The sequence below is a fragment of the Canis aureus genome, chromosome 32 (assembly GCF_053574225.1).
Source record: "Canis aureus isolate CA01 chromosome 32, VMU_Caureus_v.1.0, whole genome shotgun sequence".
In the NCBI taxonomy this organism is placed as follows: Eukaryota; Metazoa; Chordata; class Mammalia; order Carnivora; family Canidae; genus Canis; species Canis aureus.
The window spans coordinates 27,250,420-27,272,952 of NC_135642.1; the positions used below are offsets into that span (position 1 = coordinate 27,250,420).

The 22,533-nt window shown below is 53.5% G+C and overlaps 1 long non-coding RNA gene across 1 annotated transcript in view; it reads right to left on the minus strand.

Annotated features, from left to right (window-relative positions):
* The window catches only part of LOC144303277 (uncharacterized), a 22,050-nt gene extending 2,227 nt beyond the window's left edge, over nucleotides 1–19,823 (minus strand). The window contains exons 1-2 of the long non-coding RNA XR_013370338.1: nucleotides 19,716–19,823; nucleotides 16,210–16,379 (exon numbers count right to left, since the gene is read on the minus strand). This is a non-coding gene — a long non-coding RNA (uncharacterized LOC144303277). The remainder of the gene's footprint in view (nucleotides 1–16,209; nucleotides 16,380–19,715) is intronic.
* Between the last annotated feature and the right edge of the window lie 2,710 nt (nucleotides 19,824–22,533).

A 22,533-nucleotide genomic window follows, 5' to 3' on the forward strand; every position in this document is an offset into this window, starting at 1 on the left:
TGGAGTCCACGAAGATTGCTCGTTGAGGGTCTTGTGTTGGGCTGAAGTGATAAAGGTAGTAATGTCCCTGTTGTGGCCAATCATTCCTGGGAGTTCCCCTGGGAAGGCAGGCCTCAGGAAGACTGCAGCAAAGGCGCTGCCCCTGGAAGGTGACCGCTAACTCCCCGCACAGGCTGTCCCTTGAGGGGAGATAGAGATGTCCCACCACTACTTCCTACAAAACCAGAAAAACCAGAGTTTGCAGAGCAGTTGCTGGGACCTTCGCGGATCTCAACGGTCTGATCAGTATTTGAAAAATTGCCATTCTTAATTCCTGGCATTCCACATTCAAGTAAACCTACACAGGTTATTAAGGAGAATGAATCCCCTTCCTCCATTTTATGAGCTGTGATGCACACTAGTATAGTCTCCATCTGAATTTCTTCAAGTCACTGTGTCCAGTATTCTGGTGTTCATGGGACATTGTGATAGTCCCTGTCTACTGGATCGGTGGATGATCCAGTGTCTCTGTGGCCACATGGGTTTGGAAGGCCACCATGTCCTCATCTTTTTGGGGCGTTCCCTTATGAATGCCTCCAGCCCCAGGAGCTCTAACCTCTGCCCTGTACTGGGGATGCATGTCCATAGGACTAGAAAGAACCTTTCTGTCTTTTTCTTTTCCTCTTAAATCAGTTATTCCAGAAGACAACCTGAAAGGGTTTTCCTGTTCCCTTTGGCCTAGACCTCCAGTGTTTTCCAAGAACTGGTACAGGGTACTGCTGCTGCATGCTGCCAGGTTCTCCTTCCTCACTCTTGATGGTCTGCTCCACCAGACCGAGTCTTGGCTAAAGCCTCCAGGCTCTCTCAGACTGTAAACACAATGCCCCAGGTCCCAAGCCCTTCAAAGCCTGTGAAAATGCTTGCAACCTGAAAAAATATTATGGAGCTAAAATATTTTTTAAAAACTGCAAAAATGGGGGTGCCTGGGTGGCTTAGTCCATTAAGCATCCAAATCTTGACTTCAGCTCAGGGTCTTGAGATCGAGCCTCGTGTTGGACTCCACGCTCAGCAGAGTCTGCTTAAGATTTGCTCTCTCTGGGGCACCTGGGTTGAATGTCTTTCTTCAGCTTAGGTTATGATCTCAGGGTCCTGGGATTTAGTCCTGCATCCAGCTCGCTCCCCAGTGAGGAGTCTGCTTCTCCCTCTCCCTCTGCCCCTCCGCTGCTCATGCTCTCTCTCAAAATAAATAAATAAATAAATCTTTTAAAAAAAAGATTTGCTCTCTCCTCTCCTTTTGTCCCTCCCCCCACTGCAGTGCATTCTCTCACACTCTCTCTAAACAAATAAACCGCAAAAATGAAAATAGTTTTAAAAATCATAAAAGTTATCTCAAAATTTCATAGCAAAATTATGTTTTAATGTGGGATTTGAGCTCATTTTAATGTATTTGTTTTGGGGGCCTTGGGTTTTTTAACAAGGTTTTGTTTTTAAGCAATCTCTACACCCAACGCGGGGCTCAAACCCACAGCCCTGCGATCAAGGGTCGCGTGTTCTACGAACTGAGCCAGGCAGGTGCCCCCCAACATATTTGATATAATGGAGACTAAGACTTCCAAAGGTTGGGGATCCCTGGGTGGCTCAGCGGTTTGGTGCCTGCCTTTGGCCCAGGGCGCAATCCTGGAGTCCCGGGATCAAGTCCCACGTCGGGCTCCCGGCATGGAGCCTGCCTCTCTCTCTCTCTATGTCTATCATAAATGAATAAATCTTTAAAAAAAAAAAAAAAAAAAAGACTTCCGAAGGTCATAAGACCATTCTGGGTTTCTTCAATTCCACAGTCTCTTCAGTTACCACTTTTTCTTTTCTGTTTCTTGATTGGCTCCTTGGGAGAAAACAGAACACTTGTCTTCCACTCTGGGGCGAAGTCCAGCTCTGTATCTCTGAAGATCTAACCCAGCGCCTAGGCCGTGAGGACGCCCAGGGACAGCACAGACTGTTTAGAAGCTCTGAACAGACGCCTCCCCGCCCCGCCGCCCCGCCACCCCCACTCCCAAGCAGGGTCCCTAGTAGCCCTCTGAGATTTTCTGCTTTCTCCCATCTCCTTGGCTGTCAGCAGCCCTGTTTGCCCTCAAGCCCGAGTCTTTTCTCCTCTACGGTTGGTCTCTGACGGCCGAGGGGGCTGCCCGGTGTGGGAGCAGCCTGCGGCAGGGCCTCTGCTCAGCCAGCAGGAGGGACCACCTTGACCTGAGATAGGACCCAGCCATTTGCTGTGGTGGCTGTTCTCCATCTTCTGAGCGCTCCCAGTGACCGCCCTCGCAGCTCAGAGCACCTGGATGATGCCTCAAAGCAGCACAGTGACGAGGCTGCCGCCCGGCCTGGCAGGGCCTCACGGCGCCTCGGGCATTTGGACGCCGGCCTCGGCCTCGTGGGGGCCGCAGCCTCCTCTTCCCGGACACCTCCACCCTGTGGGTCTGCGGGCCACCGCCTCCTGATTCCAGGCCTCCCCGGGGCCATTCCACCTCCTCCTCGTTAAAGCCGGCGCTGAAAGGGCAGGGTTGTTGTGCAGAGCCGCGGCCTGAGTTACTGATGGACGCTGATAGTGCGAGGAGCTCGATCACCCCGGGCTGGCAGAGATTAATTAGCTTGATTCCCAAGCATAATTCCTAATTAGGCCCAAGAAGAAAAGAAAGCACACAAAGGAACCATTCTTCCCCAAGAACCACCTTCCTTTCTGTCCCAGGGTGGAGGGGGAGAAGCAGGAACCCGAGGGAGAAGCGGGTAAACACGTCCTAGCGCTCCCTCCGTGCTTCCTGCCTCGCCCAGACCTGCCACCAGCTCGCGAGCACGGACAGGGCTGAGGAGGCGCTGCCTTCCTGCGCTGATCTCCTTGGAAATGTGTGATTTTTTTTTTTTTTTCGCTTTGCTCCCCGCCTAATGATGCACAGGAAGGCACAATTAAGCAGGCGGCTTTGAAGTGCCTGCTCCAGACTTGCTCATCCTCTGGGGACTGAGGATGCCAGCAGAGGGGAATTGAGCTCTGTTGGGCTCTGGGAGAAAGGTTGGCTAGGGAAGGGGGGGTAATCTCCCTGAGACCCGAGTAGAGATAGCGGAAGAACCATTTCCTGCAGCTGGGAAGCAGGAGACCTCTTGCTCTATTACTGGCATTTTCTAGAACTTTCCAGCCGGGACTGACAGCCCAAATGGCTCTTCACTGGCAATGGGGAGGGCAATGTGAGGGAGGAAGGGCCCATGACTTAGCCCCCCTGGGATCTGACCAAGCAACCATTCAGAGCTTCAGTTTCCTCTTCTGGAAGATGGGGATAAATAATAAAGGCACCAGCTCACAGGATTATAAGGATTAACTGAGGAACTCCGAGGTGCGTGGCACAAAGAAGGCACTTCAGAACCCCCCTAAATGAAAGCAACCCGAGGGAGCAGCAAATCAAAAACCGCTGACTTGCACACCTGTTCTTTCTCCACTGGCACACAGTTAATAGGCCTGAGGGTGCACCGGGCACATGCTTCCCCTGCCATTGCTGAGATCGCAGTGGGAAGACAGGCAAAGGGGGTTTGCAGACAGGGTGGCCAGGGGAAGACCGTAGACTCGGTACAGAAAGACAAGGACCCTGGCTGGGGGTGACTGCCAGGATGGGGACTCAAGGAAGCCGCACCTGAGTCTGGCCAGGAAAGGAGGGGAGACGTCACGGCGAGCTGGTGATGAGCTCGGGACGGTTAGTAACAAACCCGAGTCCCCGTGTCCTGCGGCGGGTGGAGCTACCCCACAGCCACACTGAAATGTGGCCTCCATCAACTCTTCAAGGCCCTATTCAACGTGTGACCATGGTTTGTCCGGCTATGGGACACTTGGGGAAATCTGAACACGGGCTGGGCACTTGCTACTATTAAGAAAATACTAGTTTCTATTTTTAGACATGATATTGTGCTTGTTTTTCTACAAGTCCTTGTCTTTTAGAGATGCGTGGTGAAGTGTTTACGGAGGGAATGACACGGTGCCTGGAATTAGCGCCAGTGTCATCCAGTGGTGGGGAGTAGGGGTGGGGTGGAGGGGGGAGGTTTGGGTGAAACAAGCTTGGCTGGAGTTGATGGTTGTTATGTGGGGTTTCATTATGCTCTTTGCTTTTGTGATGTTTGAAATTTTTCATGAGAAGTTGAAAGAGAGGAGAAAAGCTGGAAGGCAGGAAAGGAGGGAGGAGGGAGAGAGGAAAGGAAAGAAGGAGAAAGATTGTGCTCAACTGTCCCTTCTGAAAGCTTCCCTGCTCCCCGCAGGGGCGTGGGGGGGGGGGGGGGCAGGCTGTGCTCTGCTCAGCCAGAGCAGTGAAGTTCATGTGGAGACAGGAGAGACATCCAGGGAACAGCCCCAAGCTAGGAAGTCCCTCTGGGGACCAGCCTACACCACGGAGAGACAGCGAACAGGGTGGCGTGGAGGAGCATAGCTCAGGTGGTGGACATGACATCAGGCGTGAGGGGTCAAGGGACCAAGAGGGAGGTATTAGAAGGGAGAAGATTAATACCGCCAAGGAGGAAGCAATGGGAGCCAACTTCCCTGCGTAGGGCAGGGTGGCAGGGCCCTTGAGATTGGGTCGAGGAGAGGCTGATCCAGGAATAAAGTGATTTTTCTGAAGAAGGAGAGCCTATCACACCTCCAGTACCCACCAGGTGGATCTGGAGAGACCTGTACCACTCATGGAGGGTCTCTTTCCCCACCAGCCAACATGCGGCCCTGGTCCAGGTGTTGGACCTGCCACCCCCAAGGGCAGAGCTTTTCCCACAAGCCTTCCTCATGATTGATGGGCCTCCCCTGAGTCCTTGAGTGATGGAAGCTTTCCCATTTCCCTCAGAGTCCTGCAGAGGTTTCCAGCAGGACAGAGAACTCCGTGGCACTGACCCTCTCCCAGAGGAAGGGCTGTATCCTATAGCAACCTGCATGGGGGTGACATGTCCAGATTTGCCTAGGGAGACTGCTAATGGAGAGGAGAGCATCTGCCAACCAGTTTGGGGAAAAGTGGATTTTGCAACAACCTGGATGATGTTAAGCGCTTGAGGGGCCTGGGAAGGCCAAATGTTTAATATTTGGGAAAGAGGCTGTCTAAACGAAGTAATTAGGAGGCTCCTTTGTAGTGATATGAAAGAGATGAATTGGGTTTATCCAACATCAAAGGACAGGAGACACAATGGGGAATGAGGCTCATGACAGCGTGGGCAGGGCTGGGGTGGAGACCCAGCAGTCCCTGGTGTGGGGGGAGGACAGATCTCAATAGCCTGTGTTTTGAGGATCACTTTGAAGCCCCCCCCAAAACCATCTCCCACTCTTCCTAAAACCTAGTTTTCAGACTCAGATTTAACCTTACCAAAGCCACCTCTTCAAAAGCACCATTTACCCCCCAACCAGGAGAGACACAGGAGCCCACCCTCCACTGTTCACCCTTGGGAAGGGAGCACTCACGACTGCTTCCTTCTTGATAAACTGAGAAGAGGGCCTCGGGCCCAAAAGGGGGGATGCAGGCAAGCAAGCGGTGCTATGTAGTTCCAAAGAAGTGGTGAGAATCCTGCTTCTGGCTCCACTGATGGGGTGGGGTCACCCTGGCCGGGCGGGTCACTGAGCTTCTCTAAGCATAAAAACTGCCTTGCTTGGGAGACAGAAATGACAGCCCCTAAATCACAGGGGTGTGGTGTGGGGGGAGAAGGCAGTTGGAAAAAAGGAAGCAGGGAGCGGATTACAGGCTGCCCTGGGCATCCGACGCCCTCCTGGGCCGGGGGCGGCGTCCCGGGGCTGGCACCCACCGCACAGAGCTGCAGCCCCAACGCAGGATGACTGCTCAGGCTCGTTTAACCCCAAAATTCACTGATCCTACATCACAAGCTCACGTTCTTGAAGCATTTATGGATGAAATGATTTGATATCTGGGATTTATTTTTTTAATATTCCAGGGAAAAAAAGGTGCAGAGTAGATAAAGCCAGAATGTCAGAATATTGGCAATTGCTGAAACCGGATGGATAGACATGAAGGTTTGTTGAGGCGCGCTCCCTTACTTTTGCGTACGGCCGACACTGTCCATAATAAAAAGTTTAAGTGGCGAAAAGGAATTTCAGTCCCCTGTGGCTCCAGGCCCTGCTGGGGGGCGACTCTGGGCTGGCGGGGCTCCGTGCCCTTCCCTCCCGCCTCCAAGTGTTCGGCATCTCCCGAAGTGGCAGGTGCCATGCTGGGCGCTTTGAGAAACGGAGATGGTCACAGCACAGAGCAGCAGGAAAGGCCGAGAAATGAACGAGCAACTACAAGGCAGCACAGCAAGCACCCGCTCCCCTCCCAGGAGGGGGCCCAAGGCTCTGGGACCTGAGGAGGGAGCAGTTAGCTCAGGAGAGAGGGTGGCAGGCAGGCCCAACCGTGGAGACAGGCAGATGCAGAGCATCAGGCCAGGAACACTGGCTGGCTGCGAACAGTGGGGGGCTGGCACCCCCCGACCTCCCACCCCCCTCGGCCTGAGCAGGGGCCCCTGGGCCAACCTCTCCCTCCTAACTGCTCAGAGGCCCAGCGGAAGTGCAAGGAAGGCAAAGTCCTTTTAGGAAAGAGGTGACTCGGCAGCAAGAGGCCCCAAGCCGTTGAAAAGTGAACTTGTGAGGGCGGCCCGGGGGGCCCAGCGGTTTAGCGCCGCCTTCGGCCCGGGCTGTGATCCTGGAGACCCGGGGTCGAGTCCCACGTCGGGCTCCCTGCATGGAGCCTGCTTCTCCCTCTGCCTGTGCCTCTGCCTCTCTCAGTGAGTCTCTCATGAATAAATAAATGAAATCTTTAGAATAAAAAGAAAGCAAGCCCTTGCATTTCTTATCGCGCCCCGCTTCTCCGCGCCTGGGAGGGGAGGTTTCCGGGCCCAGCAGAGCCGCCCAGGCCTTCCCTCAGCCTCCCCCCCCCCACCGCCCCGCGTGGCCGTGTCAGGAGGCCGAGTGACATGCGGACGGATGACTGTCGCTGGGGCCCTCCGTGCCCCCACCTGGGGGTGTCCTGGCCGTGGGCCCCCCTCCATCTCCCGGCCACGCTTCCCGGGCCCACGAGACACCTAAACTGCTGAGCAGAGGCTTCGATCTTGTTCCTGCTAAAAACAGAAATCACTCCTCTCAGGTTTGCTTAGCGAAGGAGGCGGGGGCGACGGTGGGCAGGGGTGCAGGCCCTGCGATCCAAGGCGTCATCGGGTGGAGACTTCAGTGACTGGGACCAACTGACTGTATTAGACTATTTGCACTAAATACAGTAGATTCATTTTTCAAAACTTTAAATGGGTCTCAATTTCCTCCAGAGGCTGAAAGGTGGGGGGAAAGCAAGGTGGGGGGCTCTGAACGTCAAGCTCTCCCCACACCGGCACCTGCTGCATCGCGGCCCGTCGCCCAGACCCGCGGGCACATGGGAGGCGGCCCGGGCCAGGGATGTGGCCTGGACACACGGGCTCTGGGGAAGGCACGGGCTCCTCCTCCGAGGGCAAAGCGAGAGGAGACGAGGAAGCTCAGAGCCCCGGAGAGGGGATGGTATGGGGATGGGGTGTTCCACTTACTTTACTGTGGGGAGTTACCCAGAAGTGCCCTGTTCGAGGGTCTCCATCCCAAGCCTCCTGCTAGGAGACCAAACCCTGGCCTTAGACTTGATGGGCCCCCCAGCCCGCAGGTGATTACTCCTCCTGAGGGATCTCCGATCCAGCAAATGCAAACCTTCCAACTACCCAGTTGGTTCCAACAGCAGGTAGGCCATTGCTTGTAAATAAAATGCTCTCTAGAAAGCCCTCACAAAGAGGAGGCCCCAGCTAGTGCCGAGGCAGGGTGCAACACCGAGGACTCCCGGGGAATCCTTCACTTACTGGCCTGCCAGGCCCTGCCTCTGACGAGTGGCTGCTGGTGATGCTGGAGCGATATCCAAAAGGGGATCCCCTGTTGCCAAGGAACTGAGAAAGTTCTGGGGGGAAATATGTCCCCATTGGCATCCTTGACCAGGATTGCACCCCAACATATCTCTTGACCAAGAAGCAGGATGATCCCCTACTCACCAGGAAACGAGAGAGGGGAGTTATGCCATCCTAAGCACACATCTGGGTGTTTGGTCATGTTTGTAAGAGTGTGTGTGAGAGAGAGACAGAGTGTGTGTGAGAAAGAGAGACAGAGTGTGTGAGAGAGAGTGTGTGTGTGAGTACGTTGTGTGTGTGAGAGAGAGCGAGAGAGTGGGTGGGGGGGCTAAGGGCAAGCTAGCATCTGAGTTTTTTTTTTTTTTTTTTTTTTAAGCATCTGAATCTGGATGTGAGGACCTTTACTCCTACTGAAAAGGCCCCATCCCTCGAAGAATGTACATCCACAAGGGGAGAAAACCAGAGAAAACGCCTGTAAAACAAGGGATGGTTTGGGCGGTAATTTATACGAGTGCTTAGAGCCCAACACTCCATGAACAGCAGGTAACATCATCTGAAGACACCGAGGGAAGTCGTTAAGATGAAAGGCTCCAGAGTCAGGGGTCTGGATTTGAATCCTGACTCGGCTCGGGACCTGGGACTTAATCTTTTTTTCTGTTCTACTTTTTCTTTACAGTAAATTTAGATTTATGGAAGGGTTGCAACCACGGTACAGAAAGTTCCCTTGTCTCCTTTACCCCGCTCTGTCTCATGTTAATAAATTTCGTAACCACATAGCCATGGTAGATTTATTAAAACTAAGAAATTAACAGTAGAACTTTACTAGTAACTAAATGGCAGACTTTATTCGGGTTCCATCATTTTTCCCACCTACTTCCTTTTTCTGTTCCGTGATTCAAAAACTATGATAATGGCTTGATTTTACTGTGTGTCCAGCCTGTGATCATTTCTCAATCTTTCCTTGTTTGCTCATGATTATGACACTTTGAAGAGTACCGGGCAGGTATTTTGTAGAATGTACCTAGATTGAGACTTTTCTGGCATTTTCTCTGATTAGCCTGGAGTTAGGGATTAGGAGGAAAAATACCAGGGAGGCGAAGCCCCTCACCACATCACGTGAGGGGTGCCTGCATCAACCTGGGGCATCCCTGGTGATGTGGCCTTGGCCACCTGGGGAAAGTGGTGTCTGTCAGCTTCTCCTCTGCAGAGTTACCATTTCTCTGTTCCACGTTCTATGACTTCGAAGCCAGTCACTAAATCCAGTCCACCTTCCAGGACAGGGCAATTAAGCCACACCTCTTAGAGGGGAGAATCTTCACATTTATACTTGGAATTGTTCTGTAAGGAGGATCTGTCCCGTGCCCCTCCCTCTACTCAATCCTTTTAAACCTCAGCCTCTCGGGGATCCCTGGGTGGCTCAGCGGTTGAGCGCCTGCCTTCGGCCCAGGGTGGAATCCTAGAGACCAAGGATTGAGTCCTGCACCGGGATCCCTGCATGGAACCTGCTTCTCCCTCTGCCTGTGTCTCTCACTCACTCTCTGTGTCTCTCACAAATAAATAAATTAAATCTTTAAAATAAATAAATCAACCTTAGCCTCTCATCTGTGAAGTGGGGGTAATAGCTGGCCTCCACCACGAGGGTTGACGAGGTTGCTGGGAGGCTTTCACGGTGTGTTAGAAAGCACTGAGCACCAGCAAAGGCTAAATCTGAGGATCAGGAGTGATCAAAAAACACCTGGAACCTCCTGCAGGGGTCACCTCTAGGGCCACTGTGAGGCTGTCGGTGTTGGTCTCCGCCAGACCCAGGGAGCAGGGCCTTGAGAGGTGTTAAGCCTGGTTCCTGAGCTCCCGTGGACCCTGCAGAAGAGAAGGGAGGTCTGGGGGCAGCGTGCCGAAAGCCCATTGGAGGCACCACCTTGCAGGCCGAGAGGGAGGCAGTCAGGTGGAGAGGCCCACAGAGAGGCTCGCCTGACATGCAGCGTGTGCACTGGTTGGGGGATGATAAACAGGTGGTGGGTGGGGATCACTGATACTGGAGACCAGTCTCAGAGGGGAGCCCAACACACCGTGAGCTTTCTCCATTCTCTGAATGGCTCAACCAATCTAAACAAAGAACACTAGACTGGGAGTCTAGTTACTCGGATCTTGCATTCCAGATTCTTCTGCCAACTGGCTGTGTGACCCCGGAGCAAATTACTTAACTTGTCTGGGCTTCCTATGCCATCGATGTAAATTGACAGAAAGTTGAGGAGAGACAAGGACTAGGCCTAGGCCTTAGAGACGAGGCCCTGACCCCCACTTCTCCCCCTGACATCCCACTTTTTCCTGACTCAGCCTAATTCCCTACCACGCTACCAAGCAAATGCTGCAATCTTAGAGCTTATGAAAGAACCGGGCCCTGCCCGATGTTTCTCAGAGTCACAGTACTTGCTCTGCCTGTCTTTGCCCTGAGCTTCCTACATGCGCTCCCTCTGCTTCTCTGCACCCGCCTCTGTTCCCTCGCTTGCTCCCAGCTGGAAGGGCCACATGGGCACCTTGTCCCTGGGGGGGGGGGGGGGCAGCTTACACCACCCTCAGGGGTACCCCTGATGAAGGGTAGGGTCCTTCTTTCTCCTCCTTGTTGATTTTTTTTAAAGGTTTTATTTATTCATGAGAGAGAGAGAGAAAGAGAGGCAGAGACACAGGCAGAGGGAGAAGCAGGCTCCATGCAGGGAGGACGTGGGACTCGATCATGGGGCCTCCAGGATCATGCCCTGGGCTGAAGGCGGCGCTAAGCCGCTGAGCCACCCAGGTGCCCTGTTTGATTCATGTTTTAAACTGGCCCTCTCCTGCCTGGGCGGGCTTTCTAGACTGAAGCTGCCCCTGCTGGCGGCCGCCCCCAACCCTCCGGCTGTTTCCTCCACCCCCACTTTTCCTGGAGCCCCTGCCCTTGCACCGCCCAGCCTGAGGCTCGCGCACCTGGCCCAGCCACCTCCAACTCCCAGCTCTGGGGCGCCCCCTGCTGCTTAGAACCGCTGTGACCGTTGGGCAGGGGGTTCGGTTTGGGGGCTGGTTGAGTTGACGGTCAAGTGGACCTGAACTTCTTGGGAATCAGTCAAAAATAACCTCTTGCGGGGGCGCCTGGGCGGCTCAGCGGTTGAGCATCTGCCTTCGGCTCAGGGCGTGATCCTGGGGTTCCCCCCCCATTGGGATCCCCGCAGGGAGCCTCCTTCCCCTTCTCCTGCTCCCCCTGCTTGTGCTCACTCTTCTCTCTCTCTCTCTCTCATTCTCCACCCCCCCCCCGGTCAAATAAATAAATAAAAATCTTTTAAAAAAATTAAAAACCTCTCAGTTGTCCACAGGCCAGAACTGTACTGGGGATTGGGGAAGACACAGTAAGTCTCTGCTGGGTTACGGGTTGGGGGTGTAGGGACACCACATCCTGTTGCCCCTGCCCACCTCCTGCCCGAAGCTCCCCACCCATCCCCCCTAGCACCCCCACGACCACCTGACCCACCTTTCAGCCAGCCCCTGGGCTCTGGGCCAGCCTCCAGGGAGACTCAAGCCCCCTGGGGGAGCCGCTCAAGCCAGGCCTCACCGAGGTGCCTGCCCTGCAGATCACACTAGGCTCCCCTTCCACTTCTCACTTGCCCTGGGGACTGTGCAGCAGCCAATGACGGGGTCCTAGACTTGTCCCCTTGTGCCTTACTCTCCGCCTGGATTCCACCAAGAACCAAGTCCGGTTTTCCATCTTTCAAGGGTCAGAGCCCATGCTCCCCAGCTCCCAGGCTCCGAGCTCCAGGGCCCCTCACACCAGGACCAGAGCCCATCCGCCCGAGGGGCTGGGTCGGCTGTGCCCAGGCCCAGCATCCTGGAGGGGCCCGCAGGAATCTTTTAACTTATTTTAAAATCAGAAGGAAGAAATAAACTTCTAGGCTCAAGAGAATACTTTGCTATACAATATGAGCACATGCATCTTCATACCAACGGTTGTAGAATCCCAACTCTAAACATTATTTTGATGTAGAAAATGTCCATGAAGGTAAAAGGGCCCAGGGAGGGCCCCCCGAAGTCCTGACCCACCCTGGACACGCCATCACCTGGACAGCATCTGAGGGCCTGCAGGGCTCCAGGGCTGCCAAAGACCAGATTCCTTGAACGTGGCCGTGAGAGGCTTCTCTCTTGAGAGCCTCATGTGGATTCTTGGCTTTTTATTTTCTCTCTTAATAAAAATGTGTAATGTTTACATTGCCAGAGAACAAACAGAACCTTGGCTTGTGTTTCACATCTTAGGAAATGGTTCTCATGTACTTTTGGCTGTTCCTTCATGTTCCTGGTAGTTATAGGTTCGACCCTCTTTGGAGTGGAGGGACCGTATATCAGGACATGGGTGGGGGAGCCCACCCCTAAGCCACTCCAGTGCCCCCTCCCTCCATCGATCTATCTGGAATTCCACAGCTGGCCTTCCTCCAGATCCCAGACCTGCCCCCAGGCAGTCTCCCAGTTCAACCCTCTGCGGCTAATCTTCTTCCTACAGGCCACCCTCCTCAGTGTCCTCACCCCTGGCCATTGCAGGGGTTCCAGAAGCTTCTTCCCTATCTACTTTGTTATCTCCCCCACTGTTTTAGTCTGTTTGGGCTGCCATAACAAAGTACCCCAGACTGGGTGGCCAAACAACAGAAATTTATTTTCCCACAACTCTGAAGGCTGGAAGTTCAAAATCAATGTGCTGGTGAGTCCATTTCTTCGGAGGCGTCTTTCCCTGACTTGTCGCTGGCCCTCTTCTCTCTGTCTTCACAGGGCCACCTTTCTGTATGTGTGTGGCCTCTGATCTCCTCTTCTTAGCAGGGTGCCAGTCATTGAATTAGGGCCCATCCCAATGACCTCATTTTAGCGTAATTACCTCTATCTCCAAAATAGAGTCACATTTTGTGGTACTGGAGGGTTAGGTCTTCACCATATAAATTGGAGGGGATGACACAACTCAGCCCATAACACCCACCACCACTTCCATCTCCATGCATAGAAATGGTTGCCAGAACTACAGAACCTGAGCTTGTGAAGGGTGAAGTATGATAAGTGGTAGGCAGGAACCATGGTTCTTAACAGTGCTGCTGAGGCCTGCCCAGCATGGAGGCCTGGAGAGGGGACACTTGCCTGGGAAAGCAGGAGGTCCTCCTTGGATGGGTCCACTTGTCCAGCCCTTGGAAAGACTGCCTCTTGACTGTTGTGAAATAACTATTATCAATGAGATTTAGTGCCCCTTGAACTAAATTGATGGGTCTTCTTTTTATTCCAGTGTAAAAATGACAATAGAAAGGATCAGCCCCCCACCCCCCAGGCCTACCCAGCCCCTGATGCCTCAACCTAGACATCACCTGCCTTTCCAACCCAAAGGTCAGATCCTTGTTCCAATAACTATTCAACCGCTAAAGCTCCAAATTCATGAATTGAATTTATGAATAATCTCCTAGAGGATTGTTTTCACAGAGGAAACTTTTACAAACCTAGTCTATGCTTAGCCTGTCCTTGGGTAGAACATTTTTGAAAAGATGCTATAACTTCCAAGGGAAGCCCCACGCCCACCCCCAGGATTTTTGGTCTCACTCATCTCGTTGGTGCTTACTCAGAGTCAACTTTTTCAAAAGCTGAAGAGGGGATCCCTGGGTGGCTCAGCGGTTTGGCGCCTGCCTTTGGCCTAGGGCGTAATCCTGGAGTCCCGGGATCGAGTCCCGGGATCGAGTCCCACATCGGGTTCCTGGCATGGAGCCTGCTTCTCTCTCTGCTTCTCTCTCTCTCTCTCTTTATCTCTCTATGTCTATCATGAATAAATAAATAAAATCTTAAAAAAAAAAAGCTGAAGAGAAATAAAGTGGGGGAAGATTAACCTTTTCCAAAAAGAAGGGCACCTGGGTGGCTCAACTGTTGAGCATGGGCCCTCAGCTCAGGTCGTGATCCTGGCGTCTCAGGATCGAGTCCCACATTGGGCTCCCTGCATGGAGCCTGCTTCTCCCTCTGCCTGGGTCTCTGCCTCTCTGTGTCTCCCATGAATGAATAAAGTCTTAAAAAAAAAACTTTTCCAAAACTAATTATTCCCAGTATTCCAAAGCCAAATGCAAATTAAACATACACATATATTTTAAGATAAAATACTGTTTGGCATTCCCCAAGTTGGTGAGCCTCTCCCTTACTACAGTTCCAGATCTCTGTTCCAAGCCCATCAATTCTGTGAGTAAAATAAGAAAGAGGATCACTTTTTAATCCTACCCATTCTGGCAGAGAGCCTTTCTCCCATCACGGTGCCCACATCCCCCACATCCCCCCCAGGGGTGTAGAAGCTGAGGGAGATGAGGGAGGGGGTCCCTAGGGCAGCTGTGTCATCTCCTTCAAAGCAAACCTCTCTGCTTAGATATCCAGATGCTGAGCGGCTTTCGGAGGGACACTAAATCCCACCCTAATTGCCACTCAGCCCCGAGTCACTTGAACAGAATAACAGTGTCCCCCGAGCTGGCCTGGAGGCAGTTTCAACTCAGAGGGAGCTGGGCTCTTTGCTGCTTTGCCTCCGTTATCAAAAGGAAGCACAGCCTCCTCCGCTGCACCGTTCTCTTCCACGAGGTGCCTGGAACACACTGGAAGGCCTTCCGGGAACTTCTGCAAGAGACGCTCAGAGACCCTGCATCCGCGTCCCACCGCCCTAGCACGGGGCTCCCTGCTCCTCACCAACCCCAAGACCCTCAGGCAAACGCACACCCCGACGGTGCTCAGCTCTGGCTGGTCCCGCTCTGCGCACCTCGGGTCCTCGGAGGCTCCCTGTAAATGTGGCCCAGGCCCCCTGGGAGCCTCCAGCTGGTGTCCTGCCCACAAACAGGCCTTTCGGTGAGGCCAGCTTCGTGGGTTGCTGAAGAGACGCTGCAGGCCTGCCGCGCCCCACCTCAGCCTCTGGGGCGCCGCCCAGGGCCTGCGTCTCTTCTGAGGGGAACCCCTGAGGAGTCAAAACAGTGCCCGACCTCCTTCAGGGCCCCCCGTAAGGGTCCCATGTGCCCCATGTGGCCGGGAAGACTCCCCTCCCCTTGTCCTGTCCTCCTGACCCTGGAGCCTCTACTTGTGCTCTGTGCCCCACAAAGACCCTTGTGAAAATCTTTTTTTTTTTTTAATCTTTTTTTTTAATATTTTATTTATTTATTCATAGAGACAGAGAGAGAGAGAGAGAGAGAGAGACACACACAGGCAGAGGGAGAAGCAGGCTCCATGCAGGGAGCCCAACGTGGGACTCGATCCCAGGTCTCCAGGGTCACACCCCAGGCCGCAGGCGGCGCTAAACCACTGAGCCTCCCGGGCTGCCCCCCTTGTGAAAATCTAAGACGTAATTCCTGGGGCAGACAGGGGACAGGCCCCACGCTGTTCCTCCACTCCCCATGTCTTCTGTCTCTGTTCTCAGGCACCTCCACCCAAAACACACCCCTTATTGCTTCCTTCCTTCCTCGCACACAATGGCCGATGGTACTAAGCCCACAGACGCAGCAGATGTAGCCCTGCCTGGAACCCCGGGTCGGCCTCAGCTGGGGCTCCCCTCACGTGCAGTTCTGTCTGGAGACCCTTCCCATCTCTGGTGGTCCTGATGCCCCAGGGCCCCCATCGTGGCACCCAACAATAAGTTGACACCAGCCTGGGTTCTTCATGGTTCTGATAGCAGAAGTAGGACAGGAATGACTGCCCCCCTACCCGCAAATGCCCTCCATGGAATCAGTATGCAAACTCTTGCAACTTCAGTGAGTCATGAATTCTTGAAGTAGGAGGAAGCTGGAAGTTGCCACTCAACAGTGACCCAGCACCCTCCACCAAGACCCACCCTGCCTCTGCTGGCTGGTGGCCAACAAGGGAGACCCTGCTTGCAATGTGACTCAGCCTCCTCTCAGATCATCAAAGAATGAGCGGCACTAACAGTCAAGAGCCCTTATGGAGTCCTATGATGGGCCTGGCACAGGGACAGGCACTCGGGGATGTGACAAAGGTGTTGCCAATGCCTCGGAGGGTAAGCCAGAGTCTACACCGCTTGTGGTGTGGCTATGCCTGACACCAGGAAAAAGAGTTCCTGAAAAGGTCAGCTTGTTGTTGACCCTCACCTCTTTGTGCCTCAGTTTCTCCACTCATAAACTGGGATAATAAGAATTCCTGTTGCATTTAAGAGTTAAATGCATATATATCATTAATATTTCATATATTGCTTGAAACTGCACCTGGTACATGGTCGATGCTATGTAAGTGTTTCTATATTAGTCTATTAGTCAGGGTCCAGTCGGGAGAGAAACCCCTCGGTGATTTGAACAGGGAAAGTTTAACATAAAGACTTACCAACTGGGACACCCGCGTGGCTCAGTGGTTGAGCGCCTGCCTTCGGCCCAGGGTGTGATCCCAGGGTCCCAGGATCGAGTCCCACGTCGGGCTCCCTGCATGGAGCCTGCTTCTCCCTCTGCCTGTGTCTCTGCCTCTCTCTGTGTCTCTCATGAATAAATAAATAAAATCTTTAAAAAAAAAAAAAAAGACTTACCAACTCTAACAGAGGACTACACTAGCGCTCAGCAGTATAGGCAGAGCAGGTGACAGGAAGAGTCAGGAGGCTGCAGGCTGGGACGACACACCCAGGGAAGGGCCACCCCCCGAGACCTTGCCTTAGAGGACACAGCTGGGCCCACTGGGTGCCATGGAGGTCAGAGTGGTGTCACAGCCGTGGAACTTGCTGGAAATGTGCCCTCTGGGATGCCGGGGAGAGCTGTGCAGGAAGGTGTCAGCCAAGAGGGCACGGGTTCGTTGGTGGTTCTGGGTGCTGTTGGCTGCCATGCGCCGCTGGAAGCCCGCGGAGGCCGCAGCAGAGGCTGGGCCTGACCGAGCCACTGAGGCTGGTCCCGGGGCCCGCGCGGGCACTCCAGAGCCAGACCCTTGCCTCCTCAGCGTCTCTCCACTGCCCTCTACTCCCTAGAGCTTGGGTGCCAGCCAGGGTGGGGGTGGGGGGGTATATTTAAAAGGCCCATATTTAGTTTCACTGAGGAGGCAGAAAGGGTATTTTTGAATCTGCGAAGCAGGAATTCAACAGCTGGCACAGCTGGCTATTATTATTTTTATTATTTGCTGTGTTTTGTTGACATAAGCTCTTTAGGAAGCCAGGGTCAGAAAGCCACAAATCCTGGAAGAACTCTGAGCTTGACCATGCTGGCTTCTGGGGGTTCCAGGGAGGGCATGCACGATGGACTGTGCCCATCAGGGGCTCTGGGGAAACCCCGGTGGGGGTGGGGGCCCCGGGCCCCAAACACGGAGGCGAATGTTTGGGTAGGGCAACGGGCAAGGCCCAGCCGAGCCTCGCGGCTGTGGATGTTTCCCTAGGCCTCATCCATGAGTCCGGGGGGCTGCAGAGGATGCAAGGAACTGCAGGGGGTTGCTAAGGCAGACCTGGCATCAGGACTCAGCGACAGGGTCAGTCCCTGCTCTGCCAGAAGCAGCGAACAACGGGACTGGAGGTGGAAGTGTCGCAGGGATGTCGTTAACCAAACTGGCAAGGTGGCCCTGAGGCCTGGAAGACCTGGTGAGTTTACTGCTCAAGGAGGGGTGGGGGGGGCAGCCAGGGGTTTGGCTCACATTTCAGGGTATCCTGTGGCCACCAAAAGGCCCTCCTCAAAACAGACTAAGGTCCTTAGGAACTGTGCCTGGAACTTTCCTGGGATCCAAACCAGATGTCATTGCTCCACCGTGCTCCATGCAGAGCATGGTCCACAGCCCACGACATCAGCAACCCCTGGGGGCTTGTTAGGAACGCAGAATCTCGCCCCGCCCCAATAGTGACTCCTAACTCTGGACCTTCTAACCCCTGAGTGATTCGCGTCCACTGAGGGTCCAGAGCCCCACTCAGTTCCAGCCACATAACTTCCCAGTGCAAAACGCAAAATGAGATTGTTCAAAGATGAACAGTTTCAAAAGGGCAGCAAGATTCTGGTGGTTTTTTTTTTTTTATTATGCTACAAAATACACAACAATACACATTGTGTAAATACACAATACACAATACAACATAACATTTGTTATTTTGACCCTTTCTGGGTGTACAATTCAGCAGCATTGACTACATTCGTATTGTACAATCACTGTCATCCATCTCCAGAGCTTTTCCATCTTCCCAAACTGAAACTCTGAACCCCTTAAATAATAACTCCCCGTTTCCCAGCTGCCAGCCCCTGGCAACACCCTCTATTCCCTGTGTCTCTGAATGTGACCTTTCTCCATACTCATATCCCTGGAAGCACACAGCATTTGTCCCTTTACCCCACTGAGCAGAATGTCCTCAAGGTTCATCCAATATGACAACAGAGTGCTGGGCCGAGTGTGGGACCCTTCTGGGCACAGGGCTCACCGGCTCCGCGGGTCGTATGCCCCGCCACTACTCTATGGCAGTGAAAGAGGCCATGTTTTATAAAGTCACCAAGATTAAAAAAAAAAAGAAAAAGAAAAAAAAAGTCACCAAGATACCTCAATGTTTCTCAAATCAGAGGCCTTCAGATTTTTTCTTTTTCTTTTTTTCTCTTTCTTTTTTTCTTTTCTTTTCTTTCCTTTCCTTTTCTTTTCTTTTCTTTTCCTTTTCTTTCTTTTCTTTTCTAAGCAGTTTTCAAAGCCAAAGATGAGAAACTGGGGAACATTTTCCAATTAGAGCTATAGGGCAATGGGGAAGGCTTTTTCAAGGTGTGAAAATGTCAGCTTAGCCTGGAGTTTTCAGTAGGGACCCTGAAGGGGAGAAGAAAGATGCCATCTCCAAGTCACATGTCCCTGCACCACCACCCCCACAAGAGTCAGGCCCAAGCCCCCAGAGGGATGGTGTCAGGAAGGCAAGGAGCTTGTTGGTCTCCACCATCCTCCTGGCGGACACTATAATTTATCCTTGACAAGGAGCTGGACGCAGTATCGGTGTGCACACGTACCACCATGGGCAACATCACCAAATATGACCCTTCAGGGACATCTGAGTGGCTCAGTGGTTGAGCATCTGCCTTCAGCTCAGGTCGTGATCCTGGAGTCCTGGGATGGAGTCCCACACCGGGCTCCCTGCATGGAGCCTGCTTCTCCCTCTGCCTGTGTCTCTGCCTCTCTCTCTGTGTCTCTCGTGAATAAATAAATAAATAAATAAAATCTTTTTTAAAGATGTGACCCTCTGGATGTGTGGCCAAGGGCACCGAGTCCCAAGATTGCATTCCACTGACAAAACTGACCTAGCCCCTCGCCTAGAACAATGTCATTTGCACGATTTCATATTATTTTCAAAGTCATCAACATATTACTCTTTTCAATAACTGGTATAGCATTTTACTAACTCCTGTCCCAAGTGGCAGAAGCTTCACCATATCAGTCAAATGAAATCTGAATTTACATCTTCTGAACGAAAAGCTTGATTGCTTCGAGTGGGTGAAGAAGTTTAGGGAAGATACATTTTGGCAGGAAAACTCCTTTGGGGTTTTTAATGAAGACTCGAAAATGGTTTATCATTAGCTTATCAGTTACTATATTGAAATGGAAGATTTTTATGGTTCTGGAAGAGCCTGTTTATGCTCCACCACAGTGACATTTGTTTACGCCATCATTTGCTCAGCTGACTCTGCCCTCATAACTTCCACCAAAGTAAACGTCATCCCCAATTCTGCAAAATATCACACATCTCAAATTGCTGCGTTTAAGTAAATCCTTGATATGTTATCCGGCTTTATCCCAGGCTTTTAAAATGCTTTCTAAAGAAACCTACTTGGACCTGTGGCAAGAGGCGACTCTGTTTTCTTTTTGAAGATAAGTCACAGAAATGTTGAGGCTGTGACTTCATTCCTTACCTGAGTCCCCAGGATCCCCACCTCCCAAGTCTACCTCGTTTACTGGGCAATGGTCCCCTCTGATCAGGGCCCAGGGCTGCAAGGGGAGGCTGCTCCGGAAACCTCCACCCCCGAGTAATTATAGCACAAACAGCCTGTCCAGCACCCGCTGCCCAGCATGTGACTCTGCTTGGCACAAGATGACGTTCGCCGAGTGCGTCGGCCCTGTCTGAGTCACAGGCAAGCGGGAAAAACAGGGACTTGTTTTCCTCATAGATTTCCAAGGTTGCATTCCAACTTGACCATGACCACAGGAGCACAGAACCCCACAGCTTCTTGGCAATTAAATGGTTTTCACACTTCTATTTTTAAAAGCCTTGGAAACAAGTAACCTGGGGGATCAGGGTGGTTGGGTGAATGTCTTTCCAAGGCTCTCCCAGCCAGAGGCCCTGTCCTGGCAGGAGTCCCAGAGCAACTGTGAAACCGAAATGCCAGGACAGGGCCCTCTCTGCAAACCTGCTCCTCAGGTGATAAAAACAAACACCGGGGCACCCTGGACCCTCACAGTCTGTTCTACATGATGACATAGAGAACCTTCTGGCCTCAAGTCCCCAAGTGGTCCAGATTATCGTTCCACCCTGCCTCCTGTGCGTACATAAAACCGTCACAGCCCAAACTCTACAGCGGGGGGGTCCCCAGCAAACCAACTAGGCTCAGAGGCGGTGGGGGAAGGGGGGGGTTCAGCAGGTGGGGGGCTGCAGGGGAGCTCGGATCTGCACCTGGGAAGGGCAGGGCAGGGGCAGGAGGGGGCTGGCGCAGGCAGGCGCCCTGGGGACCCCAGGAGTCACGCAGCACACCTCCTGCACTCTGAGGCTGGGTGACCCCAGAGGGACAAAGGGGGTCGGGCCTTATGTACCCCCCCCAACGGCCTCCCCCCATCAGTCAGGCACTGGGTGCGGCCACCTGCTGAGGGGGTGTGACTGCGGGTGAGGTGCCCCCCCTACCAGGGGCTGACAGCCCAGGCCTGTCTGTGCGCAGCATCCCAGCAGCATCCGGGCCGCGGGAGGAGGAATAGGTCGGTTCTTCCCGCAGGGGAACCTGACTGCGGGCATCTGGGACTGGGGTCCGTAGTTCCTTTTTGATCTGCCAACTTTTTTTTTTTTTTAAGATTTATTTATTTATTTATTCATGATAGACAGAGAGAGAGACAGAGAGAGAAAGGCAGAGACCTCTTCCATGGAAATTTCACGTCCATACCAGAATGCTTCTCTGGAAGGCTCTTCCTGGGAGGGCGCCCAGCCATGTGTTGTGTCCATTTTACATTCACAGGCTGTGGTCCTCACAGCCGTCCCCCAGGAGGGGCCTACTCTCTCCGATCTAGGGAGGGGGAGGTTCTGGGCAGATGCCACCCAGAAGGGAGGTGGAGGGGGTGCTGGGGGCCTGGGGGACCAGCCCTGCCCCTCTTCTCTGAGCTGCCTCCGCAGGGTCAGGTCGCTTCCACTGTGAATGGCCTCTGTGCCATGCCTCTGCCTGTCTCTCTCTGTGTCTCTCAGGAATAAATAAATAAAATCCTTAAAAAAAAAAAAAAAAAAAAAAAAAGCAAGGGGTTTGACCCCTCCAGCGTGAAGAGAGAAAAGGTTCTGGAGTCTTAGGCAGTGGTGAGTAGGGCAGGCCGGAACAGGACACGGAGGTGGATGGGGTAGCTGTGACAGGTGGTTTAAGCTACTCTGAGTCAGAGAGAGAGAGAGAGAGAGAGAGAGAGAGAGAGAGAGATCTGGGGCTCAGGGGGCAGGAAAGAGAAGAGCCCTTGACCACGGACAAGCAGCACAGTATCCAGCCGGGTGAGGCTCTCCCTCCCGCACCCCATCTCTCGTCTCTCTGTGCCTTGGGGTCCAGAGTAGGCCTGGGGTGTGGGGAGGTGTTGCTAGTCCCGGGTCAGGAGGTGAAGCCCAGCTCGGCCACGTGCCTGCCAGAGGCCCCGCGGAAGTCCCTGCCGCTGTCACGTCCCGGTCAAATTCATTCCAGCAGCGGCTCATGGGCAGGGAGGGCAAGAGCAGCAGCCACAGGGTGCGTGAGCAGGAGAGCCGCTCCCCTGGGAGCCGGAGCGCGCACACACGCCTGCGCCCCTCTGCCGGGGCCAGCAGGCCCCTGTCCTCCTGCTGCCCTGGAAGGAGGGCACCGGGCCGTGAGATGGGTGGTAGCGGCCCAGACCGGCCTGACGTGGTTTCTCCCACATTCCCATTCCGTCAAGGAGGGAAGGGGATGCCTCCCAACCCAAGAGAAAAAAGGGAGGAGGAAAAGGAGGGATGGGAAGGGAAGGAGCTCTCCCGGGGCAGCTTGGGGACAAGGCCTGGGCCGCAGCCAAGGCCCGAGCACCGCCTGCGGAGCCCAGATGGCGCGGGCTCCCCTGCCTGCGAACCTCCCGAACCCCCCGGGCCGCCCGGCCTCCGCCTCGGCGCCCCCCGCGCGTTTCTGCAGAAGGTGCGTGGATCTGGCTCTCACACGGTGTCCCTGGTTATTGTTTCCTTTTAGATGTTCCTTTTAGCTTCTATCTCAGCTGAAATCTGAAGACCGGGCCAATTTCTTTGTCTCTCAGACGTAGGTAAAGGAGAGGCCTGGATCCCAGGAAGACGTGGAAGCTCTCACTGTACTCCCTTCCCAAGGCTCCAAGGACAGAGAATGGTTGCCATGGGGATTCCTTCACTTGTAGAGTAATAGTTTTCAGAAAAAAGGATGATTCACAAGTTCTTTCAGGATGAACAGAGTCCGTCCTTGGGGACGACGTGATGTAATGGTGTTTAAAAGAGGAACGATGACTGGCTTTGGTTTGTGCACGTTT